General features: G+C 35.8%; 1 non-coding gene across 1 annotated transcript; it reads right to left on the reverse strand.

Annotated features, from left to right (window-relative positions):
- Nucleotides 1-15,162: 15,162 nt before the first annotated feature.
- On the reverse strand, nucleotides 15,163-15,269 carry LOC122128122. Its single transcript, XR_006151371.1, has one exon. It is a non-coding gene; the product is annotated as a U6 spliceosomal RNA (small nuclear RNA).
- Between the last annotated feature and the right edge of the window lie 3,253 nt (nucleotides 15,270-18,522).

Consider the following 18,522-nt stretch of genomic DNA (forward strand, 5'->3'; position numbering starts at 1 on the left):
GAGTTTCATGGAGAAATGTTCATAATTAGGCAATTCACACTCATCTAAGTCTGACTCAGGCAACTGAGATAAGACATTAGGGTCATCACTCCAGTGACATGGTCTGTGACATGTGAAATAAATGACATAATTCACAATGCAGATGTGTTTCTGAAAATGCATACAATACCAAATACCAAATATACAAAAAGGACAATTATCCATCAAGAGTAAAGATACTCTTGAATTGTACTTACTTGCTAGAAGATCACAGGGTCACTGCTAACGTTTGGTATCTTTCCAGGTGCTCAATCTTCCTCAATCTTTTTGGAGGAAGTGTTTTTCCATAGTTTTTTTTGAGGTGTTCAGAAAATCATTACTGTCACTAACCGCAACCATGGGACAGGAAAGATGATGGGATACCTGGCCAAAGAACTGAGAAATCACAGGAAGTGATAGGAAAGAAGACACCAGAGGACCCCCAGCCTCATTGCCAGCTTCTGGATCACCAAATCCTGCTTAACAAGTTTATATTCCTTCTACTACAAGGGGATTGGTGGTCAGTGGCTATAGGTATGTCCATAAACTAAGGCATTAACCTAGCTTTGGTTACAACTATTAACATGAGGTATTGTTTGTATACATAGTGATAATTGAATCCCTTATTGTTAGGGAGCAGAAGGGAGCAATAGTCATTACATCCATAACACAGACATCAATCTTGTCTCCAAAGTCTTAATCTTTTAGTGTCCCCCAGCTCGAATTTGAATACTCTTGAGGTAATAACTCATACCCCTGTCTTCCCTTGATTGACCTTTCCAGAGCAGAGCTCTCAGCCTTTTGATTGCTGTTTGAGATGTCTTCCCACTCTATCCCTTTCCAGGTTTAACAGTTTGACCCTGGAATCCCTCACAAGTACTGTGACAGATGTATTATTTTGAAAAATATATTTTTTCTAGGATAGGTTCAATTTTTAAATTTTATTTTACTTCAAAAAATACTGTGAGTGGTTACAGTTACATGAGTAAGATACATTCCTTGTTGAATATTGTTACCCACTCCATTTTTGTTCTCATTTCTCTTCCCACTCTCCACACCTCCTCCCCACCCCATAGTTGTAAAGTTCATTTCTGTTGCAATGGGTCACTCTTGTACTTCTTTCATCACTTTATTTATTCTCCTTCCATCTCCAAATCAGATAAATGTGTATATAAGATGGAAGGTATCAAAATCAGCACAGAGTTTGCTAGAGATAAACCAATAGAAAAAACAAGTGAAATAAAATAAAATCTAGATACTCTACCGACATCAAGGTTGATATCTGAAAAAAAAAAAAAAAAGATTTGTTGTTTCCATGTCTTCGAGTTCATTTCAATTAGCATCATTTTGTAAGGTCAAATGTATATAAATCTGGAGCCAGAAATCCCACTCATGGGCACTTGTAGAAATGATCTCAAGATAAAACACACTAAATCTACAACTATATTTTTTGCAGCATTATTATTGTAGCTAAGATATGGAACCAATCAAGATGTCCCTCAATAGATGAATGGATCAAGAAAATGTGGTAATGTTATTCTTCTATCAGAATGAATGATAGAATGATAGTTCCTTTCTTAAGAAAATGTAAAGACTTGGAAAACAATCATATTATGTGAAGGAAGCCAGACTCAAAGAAAAATAGGTTCCAAAGTTTGCCTCATTTTTATTAATTAATATATGCTTAGGATAGTCCTGACAGACAGGTTAACTTTTTAAACTCTTAATATTCCCTTTTTTTCTCTCGTTCTTCTTCTTTCATGCCATTTGTGTGTGTGTGTGTGTGTGTGTGTGTGTGTGTGTGTGTGTACGCAGACAGTAATGAAACTTGACTCGGAGCCTCAAAACTCTTGCTTGGTTTCTTCATTCATGACTGACTGAGTCTGTACTATTTAAACCAAGGTTTCAATCTGTCTTTGATTGAACAATTGAACATAAATATCTCATGGATTGCTACCTCAGCCATCTGTGAATCATGATCTTCCAAGCTCAGCCTCGTGACTATCTAGGAATAGGGATGAGGCACTGGGATCCAGCTTTATTGACAAGTGCTTTTTGCTTTGATTTGTTTTTGTTTTTTGTTGTTTTGTGCATCCAAAATCTGTATGGAAAACAAATCACTTATAACCATGAATATTCACATAAAATGGGTGTTGTTTAAATATTATTTTATTAATGTTATCCTTTTACATACACATTAAATGATTTGATTTTTTGAACTCTATTGTTGCAAAAGGTCAAGTCACATATATAATTTGAATCTTCTTTTCTTAGTTTTACAGTGTGTTAGGTGTTTCAAAAAAGAATTTACCAAGGTTTAACTCTGCACTACTGAAGCAGCACCTTTATGATTATTCAATGTCCTGTAAATCATAAGTTCATCACTTCTTGTGGCATCATATGAGCACAGGTATTTTCCTATAATACCTCCACATAGTTTTGACATCAATGCCATGCACTCTTCTGCCAAATATGCAAGGACATCCTTTGTAAATCTCCTTGCATTTTCACTGTTCTTCTCTCTACTCTCCCATGCTAAGTCCTGTGATGATCATGTTGATTTTCTCCCCTGTTACATTCATCATTGCATCTTGGCAAATACTGGTATGCACTACTGTAATTCTGTCCATTCTCCTTGTGCTTCATCTTGTAACCCTCTCACCGCAGAGGGTCAGAGATTGGGGATATTTTCTTCACTCTTTAGCTCAAATATCAATCTTTACTTTCTAGCAATACATTCATTGAATTCTTTCTGTAAAGTCTAATGTCTTGAAAATGATTACTGCATTTTCATGGCTTTGCTATTTGGCATTAGGGAAGAACATAGGTCAGTAACTATAACTTAGGTAAAAGAAGATTGCAATCATGCCTCCATATATGTTGTTAATTGGATAAGTTTTACTTCAAGGTCTACCTGCCTGCTTCCTTTTCACTGTTTATTTTTCAATGTAGCCTTTTTCTTCTGGAAAGTATTTATCGGCCTAGTGAAGATCCTACTGTAATTAGTCATTAATTTTATGCCAACATCATTTCACAGATCCTTCTGAGTTTCTTCAGGGTCTGTATAGTAATGCTTCACATTCTTAGATATGTTTTTAACATCGATGCATCTGATGATAAAGACACATTGCTTAAGTAACCATTTTGATGATTGAAAAGAAACGATGCTGCAATCTCAGTATATCGCAATTTTCTGGTTTTAAATTCTTTCAGATTAGAATTGATGCTGGAGAAGAACATTCTGTGTACAATTTTATATTTTCCTAATTATTTTTAGTATACTTTTCAATATTGTATAAAGTTAAAACATTACTACTTACTTAGTTTTAGGATTTCTAAAATGGTTAGAATAAAAGATCTATTCATTCACAATTTTAAGACAATATTGTCCATTATGACCAAGTGAGATATTTTAAACTTTTTATTTGTGGTCCTTAATGGTGGTGCTGGGGAATCAAGTTCTTGGTTCATGTGTCTTAGTCTACTATGTGCCTCTGAGCCTGATTTGACCTATGGTTTTATTTTCAATCAACTGGAATAAAGCAACATTTCCCTAGGAAGGAATTAAAACTTGGTTACTTTCTCCAGTATCTCTCACACACATAAAAATAATATAATTCTACACTGAAAGAAAATGGTGTTCTTATATTTTATTTATTAGTAGTAACTTTTTATTTTTTGTAGCCCCACTCTTCACTAAGTCTTGCCTATTTGCTATCCCTCCTTCCCATAAAACTTGACTAGATCAACTGGAAACCCACTTCTAGTAAGCCTTATCCTTAAAAAGCTCAACATTAACTAACCTACCCCCATGGAAGCCCTGCTAAAAACTTTCAAAGGCCTGACTGAAACCAGACTCCTTCCTGAGATCCCTCCTCTGCTTTAGGGAAATCCCTCTTCTACTCCACCCCTTCCTGGAATCCCTGCTCTGCACCACCAGAAACCAGGCCACATCAATATCTCCTTCTATGTCCCACCTTGCTGCAATAGAACCCCGCCTACACCAGGCTCCTCCCTCAAATCCCCACCTCATCCACCAGATGAAGTCCGCCCCTAACTATTCTAGTCCCTCATAGTCGCATTGCTCCCATATCCTAGTACTTCCAAACTCCTCCCTTCCCTTTTATACCCCACCCCCAACCAGCCTTCTCACTCCAGCGCCCCCCCACCCGGTTTCATCAGATACTCAGCCTATAACTAGCCTACTTGTAAGAGACCTAATCCCTCAGACACAGACCTGAACCTACCTCTTCCCACAAAGCCCATCATGCTATACCAAAAACCCTTCAGCTCCCTATAACTGCCCTTGAAGCCTTGCCTTGCTTGGCCAGAAGCTTCTCACACAGTCCATTTCCTGCCTTGAAAGTAGAAAATGTCATGTCAAAAACGAGCTTTACAATGTCCGTGTGGGGCAGGGGGGCAGGGAAGGATTGGGTGGGGGAGAGAGGGGGGCTGGGAAGGGAGGTGAAGGGTAAACAAAGGAGGAGGATGCAATGCTTGGTAAGAAATGTATGCATTATCCTGCCTATGTAATTGTAACCCCTCTGTACAATATGTTCTCAAATAAAATAAAATTAAATTAAAAAAAAAAGACAGCCCTGCTCCACCACAAGCCTCTCTACCTCCCACATCTACTCTCTCAATTTCCTGCCTTGCTCTCCAGATAATCCTGCCCCCTATTGGCTCCTCCCTTAGTTACACATCTTACTCCACCAGATACACTACCCAAAATTATCCTACACCATTGTAGCTCTTCCACTCTTTCTCAAAGCCCCTCCTCCAACTAGCCCCATGGCTCCAAACCCTGCCCTGCTCCTGAAAAACCCCACTAGAAAACCCCCACCACACTATGCCATTTCTGGACCCCCACATTGCTCCACTGGAAACCACTGCACCAGTTGGCCTCCCTCTGAAAGGCTCACTAGACTCAACTGTAAATCCCAGTCCCTCCATAGTCCCCTTTGGAAGGTTGTTTTGCCCTGCTGGAAATCCTGTCCATAATCCATGTCCTGCCTTACAACACTGAAATACCCATCCAATCTTACTCTTCTTTACGAAGTGGTGACTGGCTACACCAGAAACCCCGTCCTACCTAGTCTAGTGCACTGGATCTTATCACTGCTCTCACAAAGCCCTGGTCCTTAATAACGCCTCCATACATTGTGACTACATCTTGCTCTGCTGGAAACCCCACCTCCACCCTAAAACACTTTCCCAAAGGCCTGCCATTCTCCATGAGAAACCCCGCCCCTTGCTAACCTATGTCTTCTGAGTACCACCCTGCCCTCTCAAAGCCACACCCTGAAAAGCCACTCCCTCATAGCTCCGCATTCCTGCTCCAGAATCCCCACTTTCTGTCAACCTCTTGCCTCCATTCCCTGCCCTGCCTTATGGGAAACCTCACCCTACATATCCCACAAGGGCTCACAGTGTTCTACCAAATCCCCTGGTCTAAGTAACCTCCTCCTTTGTAGCCTCATTCTTCCTTCTCAAACCCCCGCCCCAAACAGCCTCCTCCCCAGTGACCCAACCTACTTCCAATGAAAACCTGTCCACCTGCCAGCGTCCGTCTTAACTCCCACCTACTCCACAAGAGACCCCTCCCCTAACAAGTATAGTCCTTCCTGTTCCCTCCCTGATGTCTCAAAGCCCTACACACACTGGCCTTCACCCTCAAAGCCCTGTCCTGTTCCACCATACAGGCTGTGCCAATACCAACTCCTCCCTTAAACCAGACAGAGCTCCACCAGAAACCCAATATCACCTCACCCATGAAGGTCTCATCTAGTAATTTTTATAACAAATGTGATTTTAAACATATCTGGGGAAATAAAAGTTCCTGCCTCCAGCTGGGCTCAGTCACAGAGAAGGATTTGTGCCTGTTTTTGATTTTTCAGCTAGTCCTGACAATGCAAAAATTCAAGAACTCAAGCAAATAATATGGACTAGAAGTATGGCAACAGTGGTTGAGCGTCTTGGTGCTATACAACAAAAGTCCTGTCTAGCAAGCAGAGAACTCCTGGATAGAACCCTAGTAATACTCCTCTCTTCCACCAAAAAGCCTAAATAAGTTTGTCCTATTTAAACATCTAATTTCAAGGCCACTGACAGATCAGAGATGGTGACATTTCTTTAAAATCATGTATTCAAAAGAGACAAAGTTATTTAGGCTTGAAAGAATTGAAAAGAAAGGAAAATGCATGTGATTTTTGTTAGCTCCATAATTCTTGAAAACATAAAATGCATATATCCATGTATGTATGTATATACATGTATGTAAATATATGTGCAAGTAGTTCATCTCTTTTCTGTGTAGCAAATGGTACAAATGAATCTGCACAATCACTACTCAAAGGCATGAATATACAAAGAGAAGGAGCAAAGAACTTGTATTCAGAAATCTATGGTTAGACAATAACCCTGAAAATCTTTTACATCAGTTTGCATTTGCCAGTTACTGCCGTACAGGGACAGTAAGGAGACAATGTGATATCAGGCAGAAGAAATAAGAGAAATGAGAGATGAGAGATACAAATGGTACAATATTCTTTCTGATGGGTAAGTAGAATTTCCAATGTGTGTGTGTGTGTGTGTGTGTGTGTGTGTGTGTATTACATTTTCTTCATTCATTTCTCACTTGAAGGGTATCTGGGCTGATTCAGTAAGCATTGTTGTGCTGAAACTTTAACTATATCCTGGTTTGTAAACTTTCAGGTAAATGCCTAGGAGTAGAGTTGATGGAAAATATGGAAGTGGGTAGTCAAAAGAGAGGTAAAGGGAGAAAAGATAGAATGAAGAAGAGGAATTGGAGGAACAGTAGAGAGGAATCCAGTAAATTTCCTACAAAATTAAGAAAAGTGAAGAAAGATTTTCATAGAGGTGGGATGGATGAGAATGTTGAAAGGGTTGGCATTGATCAAAGTATACTGTACGCATTAACTGCTTTATTTAATGATAACTCAAAATAATGATTAAAAATCATGTCCCTAAAATGTTATGCAATTAGAGGCAAAGCATGAGAATGTGCACAGATCAACTCTAGGGTCTATAAATATTTTTTCGTTAGGATGAGTTTTAGAACAACAGTAATGATGCCTATCATCTGAAGAAAATTTAATGATTTCCAGCTATTTAACATAATCATTTTAGTTGATATGCTTCAAGTGGCATTGGCTACCTCGTGACCAACGCTCTCAGATATTGAATTCAAGACTTGATCTTGAACATAAGTAAAAACAATCAATAAAAGTCAAGCACTTTCCCCGGCACTAGTAGCTCATGCCTTTAATTCTAACTTTAATCAGAAGTCAGAGATCTGGGGATCTCAGTTCAGTATCAGCTTGGATAAGAAAGTCTGTGCGATTCTGGTCTCCAATTCACTGCCAAAGAAAGCTGGAAGTGGATTCGTGGCTCGTAGCCTACAGAATAAAGCTCAAGAACAGAACCCAAGCCTTGAGTTAAAGCCTTAGAATAGTTCATATATATACACAAATGAAGTAAGTCTCTCAAGTTCTCAACCTTCAATTTCCCTAATCTTAACTCTAATCTTGGTCAAAACCCTAAGAGTTACCTTCATGATAATAGTAACCCAATCCTAAAATTAATGGAAATTATTCCAGTTTAGATACATCCTTACAGATACCCATTGTCTTTGAAATGATTTGCAATTTGCTCCAAATCCTACAGATTTCCTAACCTGGACTCTGAAATCTATCTTGTTCCCTATTAGGAATCATTAACCTCAAATTCTCATATCATGAAAAATACCATAGTTTCCATTGATCTTAATTTTTACTGAACTCCTGTATATCCAAAAAGAAGCTGCGGGTTTACTTAAAATCTACTCTCCTTCCAAACCCTAATGATATATCTAAACCTTACTAGAAACCTAACTCTAAATTTAACCCTATTGAACCCTGAATAGGAAAATTAGGGAAACTCTGTAGTTTTTGTTAAATTTCGCACTTACTTTACTTGAAAGTGTTAGTAGAAACTCAGTTTTACCTTAAAGCTTACCGTTCCCTAACCCTAAGCCTAAACGGAATTAGGAAAGTAAACTTAAACCTAGAACTAATGGCCTTTGGAGTCTAAAAGCCACACAAATACATTTGTTTTTATTCATCCTAACTTCAACTCATCTTTCTAAAAATAGGTTGTAGTTTCACTCATTATCTTGTCTTTATTGTAACCCTAACCCTAACTGGAATATTGATGTTAACCCTCACCCAAATCATACTCTAATCGTAATATTATTAGCAGTTTTCCATTTCACATTCATCCTAATTCTAACTCTACTTGTTATTCTAAGATTTACTTTCACTTTGACCCTAAATTTTCCATTTCCCTAATGTTTACAGTAAGCCTAGCTGGAATTAAAAACCTAACTTTCACCTTAATAATAATCCAATTCTAATGCTTAAGAAAAATACTCTAGTTTTTAATCATTCTAATGAATATTCCAGTTTTCACTCTGGAAATGAGTTTCAGTTTGCCCTAATTCACGCAAATTTTCTGACTCTACCTCGAAAGTTATGTTGTTCCCTAACATGAGCCATTATGTTACTTGTCTTCAAATTCTCTTACCAGGAAAATACTGTAGTTTCCATTGATTCTACCTTTTCCTGAACCACTGTATCTGAAAACAGTTTCAGATTTTCTTACCATCTAGTCCATTACTTAACGCTAACTCTCAACATAAACCTGACTGGAAAACTCTCATTAATCACAAGAATGATCACTGAGGAGTAAATATAATGATAATGTTCTAGTTACTATTCAGCCTCACATATTTGCTTTTACTTGTTAGTGAACACAATTTTATACTAAAAGCTTTCTTATTCATAACAGTAAATATAATCAGTAAATATAATAAAAAAAATACTGACCCTAATCTTAATCCAAATTATATGACAATACTAACACACAAGTACACTAGTTTTCATTCATCCTTCCAAACATAGGTTACAATTTTTCCAATATCTTAGTCATTTTCTAACCCTAAACTTAATTTTTCTTAACTGGAACATTGAGAATAACCATCAGCCTAATTGTAAGTAGATTCTAATATTAAAAGCAATACTTTAGTTTACATTCATTCTAATTCTTATCAGGCTTATATTAAAATTTACCTTCAATTGGACCCTCATTTATTTTCTCCTTCACTCCATGGCTGGAATCCTAACCATAACCTTGACACTAATCGTATCCCAACTCTAAAATGTATGAAAAATGCTCGTTTTGTGCAAGCCTAACTGAAATTCCACTGGTAATTCTTGAAATAAATTGCAGGTTTTTGGTAAACCCTACGGATTTTTTCACTCTTAACTTTGAATGTATTTTGTTCCATAACAGGAATCATTATACCCATTGATCTCAAATCCTGATATTAAGAAATACATTGTATGTCCATTATCCCAGCTTTTCCTGAATTCCTGGAATCTGAAAAATAGGTTCACCTTTACTTAATATTTAACATTTCTTTTTTTTTCTTTTTGTCGATCATGGGGCTTGCACTCTGGGCCAGGGCATGATTCCTGAGTTCTTTAGCTCAAGGTCTGCGTTCAACCAATTGAGCCATAGCACCGCTTTTGTGTTTTATGGTGGTTAATTTCAGATAAAAGTCTCATGGACTTTCCTGCCTCGGCTACCTTTGAGCTGCGGTCCTCAGAAAACAGCTTCCTGAGTGGCTAGGATAATAGGTGCGAGCCACTAGTTTAACCCATTTCTCTATCCTCAACACCGGTTAACCAGAAACCTAATGCAAATCACATTCGGAATTTAACACCAAATGGTTAATGTAAGGAAAATTGTTTAGATTCTATTCAATCGCACATTTTTTTGGCTTCTACTTCTAATTGGAAAACTAAAATTTACCTTAAAGCTTATCCTTCCCTAACCCTAACTGGAACAAAAAAGTATCTCACACTTTAAACCAAATTATATCTGAACGTTTGAAGTAACAGAGACTGGTTTTCAATCATTCTTGCCATTCATTCTTCTTAAAATATGTGGCAGTTTTACACAATGTCTTACATGTTTTTCTCATCCTAACCCCGCTCTAACTGGCACACCTTGCCTAATCCTAAACCTACATATAACGGAATCATCGTGTTAATAACAAGCCACTTTTTTCATATTTATCCTAACTCTTGCTCAGCGTGTAGGTCTAAATTTTACTTGCATTTTGAACATAAATTTTTAAATGTTTTTCTATTTCCTGTCAGGTTTTATTTTTTATTATTTTTTAAAAATTTTATTTTGTTGCAAAGATGCTTTAAAGAGGGATTAGTTACATGTATAAGGTAAGGATTACGTTTCTTGTTGAGCATTGTAACCCACTTCTTTCTTGTTCTCCCACTACCACATCCCTCCCCAATTCCTTTTCTCCTCCCTCCCCTTGGTGTAAACTTCATTTTCAACATAGTGTCTTGTGAGTATCATTGTTGCAATAGGTCATCATTTGATGAACCTAAATTTTCTATTTCTCTAATCCTAATTCTAATTCTGTCTGGGATCCTAACCTTAGCCATAATAATAATAATAGCTCAATTCAAAAGTTAACAAAAGATATTCAGGTTTTTGTTAATCCTATTAATTCACTGTACATCTTGAATTAACTTGCAGTTTAGCTTAAATCTTCCAAGTTAGTTTATATGTGCATATATGAAGATGTAATTTTATGTGAATAACAGAAGATCTTTGGAGGAAAGAGTAATGAGAAGGAAATAGAGGGAGTATAATCAAATATGTTAAATATATTATGGAATTGTCACTTCTGACAATTAATATCCATTAACAAAATAACTAAAAATTAATAAAGAACACTGCCTTCTAGTGTTCTTTAAGAAAGGCATGATCGGTCTTCTGAAAAAATAATCTCGTGTTAGATAAACATTTTTTATGCATAATTTATATTTTTGTCCAATTATTTAACTTAATGAATAAAAATTTATCGAATAAGGTTCCATGACAAAACAATATAAAACTGTTACTTAGCAATTGTTTCAGAAGAAGTTATTTTCATGAGTTTTAGGAAACAATGCTATTTCCCTACAAAGCAATGAATTAGTTTTACTAATCTATATTTGTAGTAAGTTTAGAGAACTTAATTGGCATGAAAAACAACTAACTCTACATCTTATTTCTTGAATGAGTGATATTTTAAACATTTTCTTTTATTCAAATAAATACTTAGGTTTATATTTCAAAATAAGTGCAATTTTATCTCATTTCAGAACTAGTATTTACCCTGCAATTAAATGTACTAGCATATTCAGGTATTTAAAAGCTAATTTTTTATGTTTTATATGTAGCTCTACATATTCAGAATGACATGATTTTTTATTCATAAATGTCTAACCTCAGATTTTTGCTTTATCAGTATAAATTGTCTCATGAGGTTGTAGTGAAAGCTCCAGTAACCAGAGTGGTCAAAACAATTTCCAGAGTTCTAAATTTAAAATCAAATCATTTTTAAGCTTTGATAATATCATTTATTGTCTCTTCAGAGCAGTTAAGCTAAAACAAATACTACTTTTTAAACATTTCACTCATATTGTAAAGAATATTAACATAGATCAAAAAGAGACTATTTCAGACTCACCATATTTGGTGATCTTAGTGGGAAGAATGTAGAGAGTAGAAGTTCCTTATACTCAATAAGTAGTTTTGGTTAAATTAAATCATATATCTGGATTTCCAATTTGGAGGTTAATGAAATGGAAACAGGAAAATAATAAAAAATACTTTGGGATCAACAGAAAAAGATATTTGTGCATGTACCCACAATTGCTTTATTAGTTTGTAGTTGAACACTGGACTTCGATTTATATCTTGGCTGTTGTTGTGAATAATGTGAATAACAATGAACTACAGATATATTTATGAGTTACCCAGAGAGAAATAATCACGCGATTGGTGGGTCAGATGATATTTCAACTTTGGATGTCTTTAGAAAACTGCATACTACTTTCTACAATGAGAACACTAACCTGTATTTTGACCAAGAGTGTAGAAAATTTCCTTTTCTCCACAGTGTCGCCAGCCAACATTATTACCTTTTGAGTTTATTTAAATGGCAGGTTTTTACTGTGTGCAGTACCCAAGACTGGCCTTAGACTCAAATCCTTTTACTCCATCCTCCAATCACTTGGAATTACAAGCCTTTACCACCACACCTGGTTCTTTGGGTATTTTTGATGAGAGTTATAATAGTTAAGAAGTAATATCATAATAATTTTGAATTGCATTTCTCTAATGACTTCTGCTCACAAAGCATTAAGCCAGCATAGAAGTTGTATTAAATACAAATTTGTAAATCCACAGGCGATTTTCTGGGCTTTTTGGAAAACATGTCTATTCAGAACTTTTGTCCATTTTTAATCAAGTTTCTTGTTAATCTGATCTTTAATCTCTCTATAGAAAATCAATAATTAATTCATAGTAGTAGAAAGGAAAAAGATTAAGCAGCTCCAAACATTTTTAAATTTTTATTAACATATTTTTTAAATCATTTTCTGTTCACGCTTGAGACTATATAACTCAATGTAGTTAGACCTTTTACAAGGCTATATATATTTTATTTATTTTTCTTTGATTGTTCTTTCTGAAGGCTACATGGCTAATTTCACTTGGTTTCTTTCAGTCTCATGTTCTTCAGATTTCAAACTGAAGAATAAATGGAAGGAAGCAAACAAAAAATATAGTTCCCCTCATCTGACGATGCCTCTACAAGAATGAGGAAAGTGTTCATCCTTCTAAGGACCTATTATAGACTATCAAAAAGACATTTTATTCTTCTAGGTCTTCCTTATCTTTGCGATGTAACTTAAATGATGTAAAACACAACATACTGCTCAGATACTTCCATGTTTTATCAGTTTTGCACATTTTCATATGGATTTCACCTCAGTCTACAACATTCCCTCATCGTTCTGTCCCTGATATTTTTACACTATCATGACATAAGATAACCAGTTTGATTTACAGCATAAGAAGTTATACACCTGGCTTCCTTGGACGCAGAGCATGGTCAGTAGATATTAATTCTGGTTGCTCACACTACGTGTAATGGTTTCTGTACTACTTATCACATTCTTTTTAGTATTTTAAAAAGAATGGTGGCTAAACTCAAAGATCATTCATAGGTTTATGTTAAGTGTTTCACAAGTTTTATTCTCTTAATACTTAAGATAACATTTTCTATAATGCTAATGTTATTACCATTGTAGTGTTGGGAAAAATTGTAGTTAAAGACAGTAAGTGCATGGCCCAAAGACACACACAGTGAGGAAGGAAATGAGTCAAAGTTTCCAAAAGTCTTTCAGCAATACCAAAAAGGTGGGTAAAATCTCTCCATTCTTTATACTCTCAATTCAATATTCATATTGCCCAAGAAATAAGAGCGTAGCAAATATTGCCCATGGTGATTGTTTTCTGTCACATTTTGTCTTCAACACAGACTGCGTTGGTGACATTGGGTTATCATGCACAGAGCTGAGCTTATAAATTGATGTCCGAAGACAGCCAAATTTCTTCTGTCCCTCAGTTCCAATTTCTTTTTTAAAAAGTACTAAAACTTTTAAATATCATCACTTTCTATCTTTTAACAATCCCCAAACAAATTAAATTATCATAAAATCACTCCAAAAGGCTTTCAAATTAGGAGATGAAAAAACAGGCTCCCTTGAAGTAAATTTTCTTTTATTTTAAAAATTATTCTAAAAGCCTTGTTCTGGCTGGTCACACCTATAATCCTATCTACTCTGAATATTTGCTCAGGAGACTGAGATCTGTGGATAACACTTGGGAGCCAATCAGGGCCAAAAAAAACACGTCATGAAATTATTTTTCAAAAAGTTTAATGAATTAGCAAAGAGCCAGGAATTGAGATGTAGCTTATATCGTAGCTAGATAGTAAAAGCCTAGCAAGACCTTGAAGACCTGATTTTAAACTCTCAGCATGCCAATATACATGCATGGCGTGTGTTTACATGCACGCATGTGTTTGATTGTGCCGTGCCGCACTCACACACACACACACACACACACACACACACACACACACACACATTTATTCAAATTACCTTCATATCAGTGTTCTGCATTAATTTCTTTGTTAACGATATTATATGGGTAAAATAGAGGAAATAAACTCTTCCATCTCAGAGCATTTTATATGTTTTTTATTGTAATAATACTGTGCAGAGGGGTCACATTTACATGAACAAGGAAACTAGTATATTTCCTAACAATCATTGTTAACTCCTCCTTTGTATTTCCCCTACCATCCCTTCCCTCCCACCTCCACAAGTACACTCCCCTCACCCTTCCTTCCTACGCCTAAATTGTAAAGTTCATTTTTCAACATAGTGTCTTGTGCATCTCATTGTTACAATGGGTCAACCTGTATCCCTATTTGAGCATTTTTTCCCTTCCCCTCCCCAAATTAGAGAAGCATACATACAAGATGTAAGTGCACCAACTTCAAATACAGAGAAAACAGGGGTTATAGCATGGGGAGAAACATACAAAGAAACAAAAAAAAATGACATCGCACATTATAAGTACGTTAGAAACAATAGCAAGAAACAAAAAAATCCACTTGTGTCCCTATCTTGGGGTTCAATTTCTTTAACATCATCTTATCTGGATATATGCACTTATCTTTTGAACTTTTCAGCTTATCCAAGACATATTTTCGTTATTGAAAATAAGGGAAATCATGGGACCTATATTTATTTGGACTTGGCTTACTTTACAAAATAATTTTTTTTCCAAGTCTTTCCATTTCCTATCAAATTGGGAGATGTCATTCTTTTTGATGGAGACATAGAATTCCATTGTGTATATATACCACATTTTCTTGATCCATTCATCTAATGGGGCATCTGGGTTGATTCCATATCTTAGCTATCGTAAATAATGTTGCAATAACCATAGTTGTGCTGGTAGTTTTAGTATAGTCTTGTTTATTATCATTTGGGTAAATCCCCAGAAGTGGGATTACTGTGTCATAGAGGAGTTTATGTGGAGTCTTTTGAGGAAACTCCATACTACTTTCCAAAGTAGTTGAACAAGTTTACACTCCCACCAAGAATGCAATACGGTTCCCTTGTGTCCACATACCTTTCAGCATCTGTTGTAAAAAATATGGAACGCTCCACGAATTTTTATGTCATCCTTGCGCCTGGGGTGTGCTAATCTTCTCTGTATTGTTCCAATGTTAGTGTATGTGATGCTAAATTGAGCATAAAACATTTTTTATATATAAAGTATAATTTTTATTGATTTTATTAAACTAGACAATTCAACAAAAAGTAAGTTCAAAAGAATTGTTGTGAAATTTTAGAATCATGTATTTCTTACATAAGCACACATTTAAGAATAAAATCAAGATAGACATGCCAAAAACAAAATAATTCTGGATATTTATTGTTCAAGAGATGTGTAGGAGGAGAAATTCAATTATTCTATACAAGGCACCTGTCAAAATGAACACTGCAGAAAGTGTTAAGGTTTGTTAAAAGTTTTAATGTTTTAAATATGCTTACTTTGGGGATTTTGCTTATATATGCCAAAAAATAGGACTATTTGGCAAGTATAAAACTTTTCTATAAAGTATTTAAGATTTATGGTAGCAGACATTAAGCATTAAGTATGTACATTTCAGAGTTTATGGAAACTTTATTAATGAGGACTTGCAAAGTCTTTGTGTAAAGAAGCAGAGTGAAGAGTTAAGACTTTAACTACACAGTTTCTGTTAAAACTTTAGGGATTCCTTACTTTATTTATTAGCAAAGAATAAATGATGATATAAGCCATAATGTACACATATATGTTACTATTCACACACATACATATACACATGTATACATGCACACATGGAGAAAGACACATAATTACAGCCAACATAAGTTTCACCAGTTATTGAATATGCCTAAACGGAATACTTGGAACAATATGTGTTGAAGATGTATTTGTCTCTAAGAGTTCTTTTACCACTCCTCTTATCTCTTAAAACTGGTAGTTTTAGAGAGATTTGACTTACAAAATGCTGTACAAGTGATAGCAAGTCAATTGGGTATAAGTCATATGGTGTTTCCCTTCTTCTCACGGAATTCTTAGTCTTGTAGACACTCTCAACAACCAAAGTAGCAAGAGAATACCCTGGTAAAGAGTAAAGTTATAAGGCTTTAAATGGCATCTTTACTTGAGCTCTTTTTCCAACAGCCAGCATGAATTCCTAGGCAGATGAGTGAATCCTCAGAAAACTGGACTCTACATATACATTTAACTCCACTCATGATAATCAGTGGACAGAACAGATAATGAATAATCCAGAAGAGAGCTCCCAAAAAGCTCTACAAACACTAATGGTAAACATGGTAAATGAAAAGATTGAAAACCTGCAATGGACTCTGTGTGATCATGATAGGGAGAGAGAGGAGGCAAACCAAAGATCAAAACAGGAAGCTCATGGGCGTGAGGAAGCTACTCAAAGATACATAAAGGAATTGCCTGAGCAGTTTGACTACACTCAAAAAGAAATAAAGGAATTGTGTGAGCAGGCTGAGATCAATCAAAGAGAACTACAGGAATTGCATGAAGGTGAGGAAGCTAATCAAAGAGTAATACAGAAAATGAGAGAGCGGGATGAGAATAGACAGAGATCACTAGAGGCATTCATGCAATCCATAAACAGAGAGCTGAAAGAAGTCAGGGAGTCCACAAAGGGAATGCTGAATGGATCCCAACAGAAGAAATGGGAGCCCAAGGAAACCATAACTAATCAACTAAGTTTTTTGAGAATAAACACTGAACACTAAATTAAGGAAGTAAAGAATTTCATACAAGATCTAAAACAAAGATCCAACAAAGAATTTGAAGCCATAAAAGCCCAACAACTATAAGGAAATAAAAAAAAGTAGAAAGTCTGGATAGTGGGATAGACCATGCAGAAGACTGAATCCTGAGGATAGAAGACAGCCTAGATATTATAGAGAAAGAACATACAACCATCCAAGACAAATCCAAGAAATATGATAGATCTATTCAACATTCAACCCTTGGAAGACACCATTACAAGGCCTAATCTGAGGAAAATGTGTGTAGAGAAGCACCTAGAGCCAGAAGTCAATGGTCTAGGAAATTTGTTTAACAAGATCCTAGGAGAGAACATCCCAAACATGCAAAAAGTTAGGCCTATTCAGATACAAGAAGCTTTTAGAACTCCCAATAGACCAGACCAGAACAGGATATCCCATTGTCACATTATAATATGCACAGGATCAATTCAGATCCAGGAAAAGATCCTTAAAGTTGTCATGGAGAAAAGATCAATCACCTGTAAAGGGAAACCAATTAGAATCACCTCAGATTTCTCAGCCGAGACAATCAAAGCAAGAAGAGCCTAGAATGATGTAAGCCATGCCGTAAAGACAAGCATGGGTCAACCAAGAATAATTTACCCAGCTATACTCTCCTTAATAATCGGAGGTCAAATAAAACACTTCCATGGCAAAGAAAAATTGAAACTATATATCTCTACCAAACCAGCCCTACAAAAGAATCTTAAAGATGTCCTACACAGAGAAAACCAACAAGACCACAATAAAGGCCAAGAAACAGCACCCAAACTGAGAATCCAAGAACCATAAGAATACAGTTGCGGCAGCCCCTAACAAGTTGGATAAAATGACAGGAACTCCCAAATACCTCTGAGTTCTATCTCAACATTAACGGACTTAATTCTCCAATTAAGCAACAAAGTGTGTCTACTTGGATTAAAAAGCAAGATCCTTCTATCTACTGCCTTCAGGATTCACATCTTGGCCACAAAAACAAACATTTTCAATTATAAAGGCTAGAACAAAATCTACCAAGCAAATGGTCCCCATAAACAAGAAGGAGTTGCAATCCTAATATCAGATAAAATAGACTTTTAATTAATATTAGTGAAAAGTTCGGTACATGCTAATTAAGGGATTACCCCTTCAGGAGGATATTACAATTCTAAATATCTATTTGCCAAAAAATGGAGCACCCAAATTTATCCAAGAAACACTATTTTCCCTCAAATCCCACATAGATCCAAAGACATTAATTGTTGGGGACTTTAACACAGAACTTTCCCCACTAGATAGCTGAATTTCGCAAAAAACTCAATAGAGAAACCGCAGATATAAAAAACTGCATAAACCAAGTAGATTTAACAGACATCTACTGAATATTTCACCCAGCAGCATTAGACAATACGTTTTTCTCCACAGCACATGGAACATTTTCCAAAATAGACCACATTTTAGGCCACAAAGCAAACTTGTCCAAATTCAGAAACATTGAAGTTATACCTTGCATTCTCTCAGACCACAAGGGAATAAAATTAGAACTCAACACCAAAAGCCACCAAAAAAAGTCATGTAATACATGGATCCTGAACAACACACTACTGAATCACAAGTGGGTCATGGAAGAGATTAGAAAGGAAATTCAAATGTTCATGAT

Source organism: Dipodomys spectabilis, unplaced genomic scaffold (assembly GCF_019054845.1).
Source record: "Dipodomys spectabilis isolate Male_0828 unplaced genomic scaffold, ASM1905484v1 ptg000323l, whole genome shotgun sequence".
In the NCBI taxonomy this organism is placed as follows: Eukaryota; Metazoa; Chordata; class Mammalia; order Rodentia; family Heteromyidae; genus Dipodomys; species Dipodomys spectabilis.